The following is a 7,475-nucleotide window of genomic DNA, read 5'->3' as shown; positions in this document are numbered from 1 at the left end:
CGGTTGCAGTTCGATTGGCTGTGGGATTCACACGCCAGCCAATCGCTTCCAGCGGCGCTTTTCAACTTTCATTAGAAATTATCGGATGCCGACGCCACGCCCACTTTCGTGGAGTATCCGAGTTTGTGATATGTGTATATGTGAAGAGATATATATATTGAAAATTGGATTTAACGGCAGCGATATCGCCAAAGTCCCCCTCGAACCGAAAGCCCCCCCATCATTCCCGATTTCAGCACATCTTAATTCGATAATTGCCAATAATTGCCGTTAATGGAAGGGATGAGACAACAATTGGCGCAATGCCATTGATAAATCGAGGGATATCTGGCATATCATATATTATATGATATCACACATAAAACAAAAATGGGTTTTCTGAGCTGCAATTGTTTGTGGCAAAACAACAAACAAACGGGTAGATGTGGACAAACAAAACAAAAGGCCCCCCGCCTCCAACTTCCAAATGGGTCCATATACGTATGGAACGTACATACGTTCATTGGGCACAAAAACAAAAGAGTCAGCGACAGGCCACCAAGTCGTCAAGCAATTTTTATCGTTTCATTTTTAATTTATTAATTATTTATTTGTTTGCTTAAACGAACGACGTTGTCGTTTATTGTCTCGTCTCTCGGTTTTTGTGTCTCAATTTCGGTATTCCGACGTCACGATATGGATATGATATGGATATATGTATAAAAGATATAAGATTATATTGATGTTGACAAACAGAGATGCGGGCTCATCCAATATATATGTACATATATATGCTTATATATAATCGAACAATCGGTTACCATATCCGCAATGTTTTGGCCTTCTTGGTTCTCAAGAATTTGGTCTAAAGAACATTTGTTAGCACTCAAGCGATTGTTCCTTTCATTTATCGTTTTCTTTTTGTGAGTTTTTGGTTTTGTCAACTTTATGTTTAAACAAAATTTACGTTTCTTTTGTGTAAATAAGCCCCAATGAGCTATTGAACGATTTAAGTTCGTTAAACCCGGTCTCAAGGCCAACTTATAACCCATATTTGTTATCGAAAATAGATTGTTCTGAAATGCCTTTCAAGCTCTTATACTTGTATAGAAACAAGGATATATTTTCCACGAAAATTAGTACCATTAGCATTAATCTTACACTACGCAGTCAATCCTAATGGAATAATACAAAAAGTGCAGGCTGTCGACGTCATCAGGCGGACAAACAGCACCGCCGCTTATCAATCTCGTGTATCTCGTGGATACCCATAGATACAATGAATTCGGGGAAAGAGGGACTCGTATAATTGTCAATTTATTTATTAGACATTGCGATTCAGAGCCCGCACCCACACTGTCTTCATCCCAAAGTGCGGAACATTTCAATTAAGCATCCAAGACACAATCTGCACTGATCTGCCCCAAGCTGACTCGGTTAAGATCGAGTGCGTACTATAGTATATATATATCACATATAGACTGATTCATTTGGCCTCCTGAGCGAGTCACCCGGATGCCAATGGGAGATCCAATGCGATCTGATGCGACTTCCAGTCATAATGGCTTATGCAATTATCGTAGACACCACATGATAGCCCATGTAACTATTAGTGGCAGTAGCAGATGGGGTGCTAATTGGAGGCCAGGCACGTGCAAATATCTTCGGAAAGGCTATAGGCTATAGAACCACCTATTAATCAAATCTGTATGAAATTGCATAACCCCAACTAAATGGCAATGACAAGAAAAATCACCAAAAACACAAAGACACCAAATCCTCACGAGTCATCACAAGATACTTAGCTATACTAGGCTGACTAACGCGAAAGATAAACCACTGCCACAAAGATAAGATAAGCCCCAAACATCTCAAAGTCGGTTTATGGAAAATATATATATATATATATATATATATATTCAAATCTTGTCACAGAGAATGCTGGTCTGGTATGTAAACTAGTTTTCCACCAAAAACGGTATTTTCACAAAGATTTTGATATGCTAATTAGTTTTGGCTACGCATATTCATTTTTCGGAAAAATTCCACTATCTAAATACTCGGGAACTTGTTTATATCTTTCTCTAAATTTAGTATTTATAGATAGTCATTACTTTAGGGCCTCAATTGTCATGACTTTATTATCGTCTCAAGAGATAATGCCCATAAACTTGGACATGAATCATTTATTATTGCGGTTACAGTAGAAGTATCTTTAAAGTAGCTAAATCAGAAGGTTTTCAGAAAAAGCGATCAGAATCCTCATAATGCACTGAGATCGCTGACTAAGTAAGCGATATTTTCACAGATCTGTGAAATCTTGTGGGTTTTTTTGGAGATAAGAGTGCGTTAGAATTCGTGGCCCATACTCCGGCTTGTGTTTGTGTTTGGCTTAAGCAAATTGCAAATCATTTTATGAGAGCTGGCCGAACTGTAAATCTAGTGCCACGAAAGCGACAGAAAAGTCGGCTATATCTTAGTATATATGTGTGCATATATATATAGTGACATGTATCTGGAGGAAACGGCGACACTCTCATGTGGGTCAGACAGCTACGAATATATATGAGCACAGCTATTTGCCTTAGCGCCCCGGCTACCGCACTTGAATTTTTAATAACCTTTTCAAGTTCACTGCCTCATAATCATTGTTTACAATCCATCCAACTATCCCCCCGGCATTTCATCATCTGCAGCAACATTTGCTTCGATTCCTGTCTGCCTTATCATTAGCCGACATTCATTCATTAATTCAATCAATTAATAATGGCTAAGAACAATTAACACTTGGTCAAGCCAAGATATATATACATTCGGCAGACTGCTCTGCGCCGGACCCAATTGGTTTCCATCTGCCTCAATCCGCCGATCCACCGATTCATCCAACTCATCGTTAATTATTTTATATATTTATTGAATTTTTAGCACTCTGAATTGGGGGCTTTGGATGCTGAGATAGAGGGAGTTTTAATGTCATAAACTGATTTCGAGAGTTTAGATAGAATAAGGAAACTCACAAGAGTGTTTACTTTTTTTTATAAAGTTGATCAAAATTTAATTATATTCAAAAATACCTCGACCTTCGGTGAATTTCCACTATAAAAAAAACACAGATAGGTAAATGAAAGTGCTAATTTTCTTACTCATCCTTAGACAGCGCTTGGGCCGTGCCAAAATCTATTGAATTTCCTTGATTAGACTTTAAGTGCTAGATTTTAATTAAAATGGAACGATTTTTGGGGACGTTTAAGTACTTCATTCAAAATAGACTAGCTGTGAATCACTACTTTAATGTGAAGTACTTGAAATATATAGAAATTGATTTACGATATTTTTCGGCCGGCCAAGTATATAGATTAAATCGAGCCTTGAAATATTGCGTGAATCACTATGATTATTAAAGGCAATTTCATCAATATTTTTGTAAGTATTACAATAGTAGAGCTAGTATATTTTTTATTTTTTAACCATTTAAGCGTAAACAGTTCGTTAATATTGTAAATAATCATTAAACCGTTTAAACAGCTGCCGTTATTTGCAATGAATGATGTTCTGGTACGGTGTGCTAGGTGTTGAAAAATTATAAATATAGATGCCAAGCAAGAACCAAGTGTGTAAGTTTCTCATTTTTCGCATATATATTTACCAAGTCACAGTTAATTAAATACCCATTTCACTGTCAGCTCCTCACAACATTTGCTGTGAATCAAGATAGCCAAGTAATGAGCTCAACTAAACGACATAAATCACACGATCGCATAGAATGCCTAATGGATGTGCTTAAAAACAACAAAAAGAAATCTTTGGCCAAATGATGATTGAGTGTCTGGGAAATTCTGATCGTTCCTCGCCATTTAAATACTAATTATTTTCGATGAAAAATGAAACGATTCTTATTGTCTACCTAAATGTTCTTTTTCAATTAGAATTTCTGCTGCGAACCAACTGGATTTTGGACTCGAAATGTCAATTGCCCAACCCAAAAAAATAAACGAGAAAAACCCACGCACGCGAGCCAAGAAAATCCACAAGAAGTCCACGCAACGGTAATTCAGTCTAGATCGGAGACCGACAGTTAGGATGGTATCAAATGGTATCGTATGGTATCGGCCCGCTTTGTGTCATTAGCCAGCGCTCTTGGCGCAGCCATCAATCTTTCAATTGTCCAACTGTCCATAGCTTGGGCTAAGCCCCTTCGATCCGATCCGATCTGATCCGATCCCGAATCGAAGAAAGCCACACGAACAAGTGCGAAAGACTCGTTGGGGGAGAGAGTTGGAAAATTGCAGATACTCTAGGTTTATATTAGGGAAGTTTATCTACATTTATATAGTTAAAATAATTAAAGAACTTAGTATATACTTTTGAAGTACTAAGTAAGTTCAAAGGCAGCAGCATATAGAAACAAAGCTAAAGTAATACAAAGTCCAATAGAGCGACTCATCTAGGGTTTTCCCAGAATTTTCCTGGATTATTAGAAACAAGCAAACGCCAAATCCATAGCTTTCAAATTTCCTAGACCGGAATGTTAGACAGATCTAATAAGTGCGGAAAATGGTGACATGTACGGAGCTGTGAGCCAAGTGCCCCCCATTGAGAGTATGTAAATAAATATTTGCTGGAAACCGGCGAGCAAGGCGGCGATGTTGATGAAAACAGAAAAACAGCCCGAAACCGCTTAATGCCGGTTAAAACTAGAATCGGTGGACCGTTCGGATCAGTTCGGATCGGTTGGGTTTCGGTTTGGTTTTGGGTTTCGATTTGGATTCGAATTCGGATTGGTTGGGCTCGCCTGTTCGCCTGACTTGTGTTAAGTCTGGCCAAGTAGCTTGGTTATCAGAGCCATTAAGACGATTTGCTGGCATCGCCAAACGGACATCGTCCATTTGAAACTAACCAACTGGCCGAAAAAAATGCAACGCAAGTTGTTGATTTACCGACAAAGTCAGCAACCACCACCTGACAAAGAAACTGAATCGGCCAACAAGAAAGATCCCCCCAAAAAGCCACAAATTATTGATATGGCCGAACAAGAAACGCATTAAGCTGACTTAAATACGATTATGATGTGATGTTCTTTAACTTTCCAGTGCTTAAGCAGTTCCAAGGATAACGACTGAGGAATACCTGGTAGGATAGTACAATAGGAAAAGGTTTAGTCAATAATTATAAAACATAACATTTGATGCAAGGAAATCAATCAAGGATCATTGAACTCATTTTTAGGAAACAATAAGTATAAGGTCCCTTTAGAAAGCCTTGCATTCTCATAGCATAGAAAGAATCTTCTAGATTTTCCCAAGACAAACAAACATATACTATCTGATCGTTAAGGTATTTCTACGCCCTTAAGACTACCCAGAAATACAGAATATATATACTTCTCAGGCAATAACCATTGGTTTGGCAATCGCATTTGGGGGCCCCTTCTTGCCGTCTCTGGCTTTTGCGAATCGTGTCGCATAATTTGCAGTGAACCGCAATCGACATAACTCATACGCCGCGTGTCCCAAATGGAGGTTAAGAGCCAGTGCAGTCGGTGCAGTGCCAGTTCGAGTGTCTATAAATAAATCTCTCGATGCAATCGCAAACTGGTCTGTCCACTCGGACTTGTAACCAAAAACAAAAACCAGCAACAGACTAAAAACCGATCCCCATACACCACGAACCATTCAGATCCGAAATGAAACGAAACGACGAAACGACGAAATGGCCTGCAGTTGCATGTCGAAGAACGGCCAAAACGCGTCAGCCATCAGTATATTTCGGCTAAATTCATTTCTTGGCTGTTTTTGGCACCACTGATGGTCAAGGACGTACATTAACCAGGCCCCACTGTGGCGCGACGGTTGGCGGGATGGTGGGGCCGTAGCGACGGCGTCGTCGTCGTCGTCGGGGTACAGTGAAGACAAAGGCCAGGCAAACAACAATTACATAAACGCGACAGGTAGTAGTTTTCTTTTTTTTTTTGCTCGTCTAGTGGCCAGAGTAAACAAGAAGGCATGAGGAAAAGCATAATCAAAAATAATTAAAATATTAAAAACGAAAAACGAAAAAGAACAAGGACAGAATATCAGCGGGCACTTGGATTTTCCAGGAAACCCTTTAAGGGTAGATAAAATATATTAATAATGGTAATTTCCCATAAGTAAATATAAATGAAACTCTAATTGTTCTGACTAATAACTCTGCTCAAAAAGTAAGTAAGACAAGTTATTTGAAAGTCTTAAAAAATTATGTTAAGTAAAGTAAAAAACCACTCAAGTCATAATTTAGAACAGAAAATTAATTAATTGGTTTGACAGCGTTGGTAAAACCTTTCTAAAACGTTTCTTGCATTTGATCTTTTATTTTTATTTTATTTTTTTGTTGACATTGCTCACTTGGTTGCACGTGGCGTATGCGCAATATTCTGTGGTCGATGGTGGCCAGTGGCCAGTGGCCAGTCTGAAATCTTGAATCAACAGCAGCCACACCCCAAAAACAAGAATGTCGCTTTTTGCTCGGATCCATTTCAATTGCAATTTTTATTCCGCTGCCCAGCGTTTTTATGCCACATTTTATTGGCCAACAATGGGAGCTAAATTTCGGTTCACTTCTCTCTTTTATCGCAAGGCCGTTCATAAAAAACATATATAGGATATATATATATAGCCGATCTGGGCTGATCTGTTTCGACCTGTGTCCCAGTTGATTGGATTTTATTGATTTTATTATTCTGTAATTATGGCTCATTAAGTTTACAACCTTTTCGGCCATCTTCTTAGCCATTAGCGCTGGAAAAGTTCGCTGAGTGATTTATCAGATGGTATTGTGTAAAAATCACACTTGCAGTTCGGTTAATAAAACGGCAACATTGTATTTTTTACAACGCGAAAAACAAAACACCAAAAAGTGAAAAATAATACAAAGCGGAAAGTGCAAATTCTCGGTAACATGTGTCGTTTATAGCTTCTTGTCATCGTGATATAATTTTCAGGAGCGTAATTATTTCAGGTGTTACACAAAATTTCCACCTTAACGAGCCCTAACAATGGATAGGATATAACGTCATAAAAGAATATACATGACAACCGATTTGCTCCCACAATAGATCAATTGTAACACCGCCCCCTAGAACATCCGTCCCGAAAAAAGCGAAAACCAAAAACAAAAAATGTTTCATAATCGCAAGAATACGCGGGACCTTGACTATCAAATGCGAACTACATCTCAATGTCGAGACACACACACACACACACACACAAAACGTACTTCTCAGATACAATATTCATTCGAGATATATTCTAGATACGATCCAAAGCCCTGCTCACGACCTTCCCCGTTGTCTACATGCCACACGCCACATTGAAATTGACGTAGTAAACTCTTTCCACAACTGGCGGTAAATACCATTTATGTACTTAATATTTATTTATTTTGTATTTTTTCTACCCCACCACCCGTCTCTATTTTTTCGCCGTTGTACGACTCTCTCAGGGTAAGTTTTTCCAAAC

Source organism: Drosophila eugracilis, unplaced genomic scaffold, assembly GCF_018153835.1.
Source record: "Drosophila eugracilis isolate 14026-0451.02 unplaced genomic scaffold, ASM1815383v1 contig_496, whole genome shotgun sequence".
Taxonomy (NCBI): Eukaryota; Metazoa; Arthropoda; class Insecta; order Diptera; family Drosophilidae; genus Drosophila; species Drosophila eugracilis.
Note: the sequence above shows the minus strand (reverse complement) of the source record.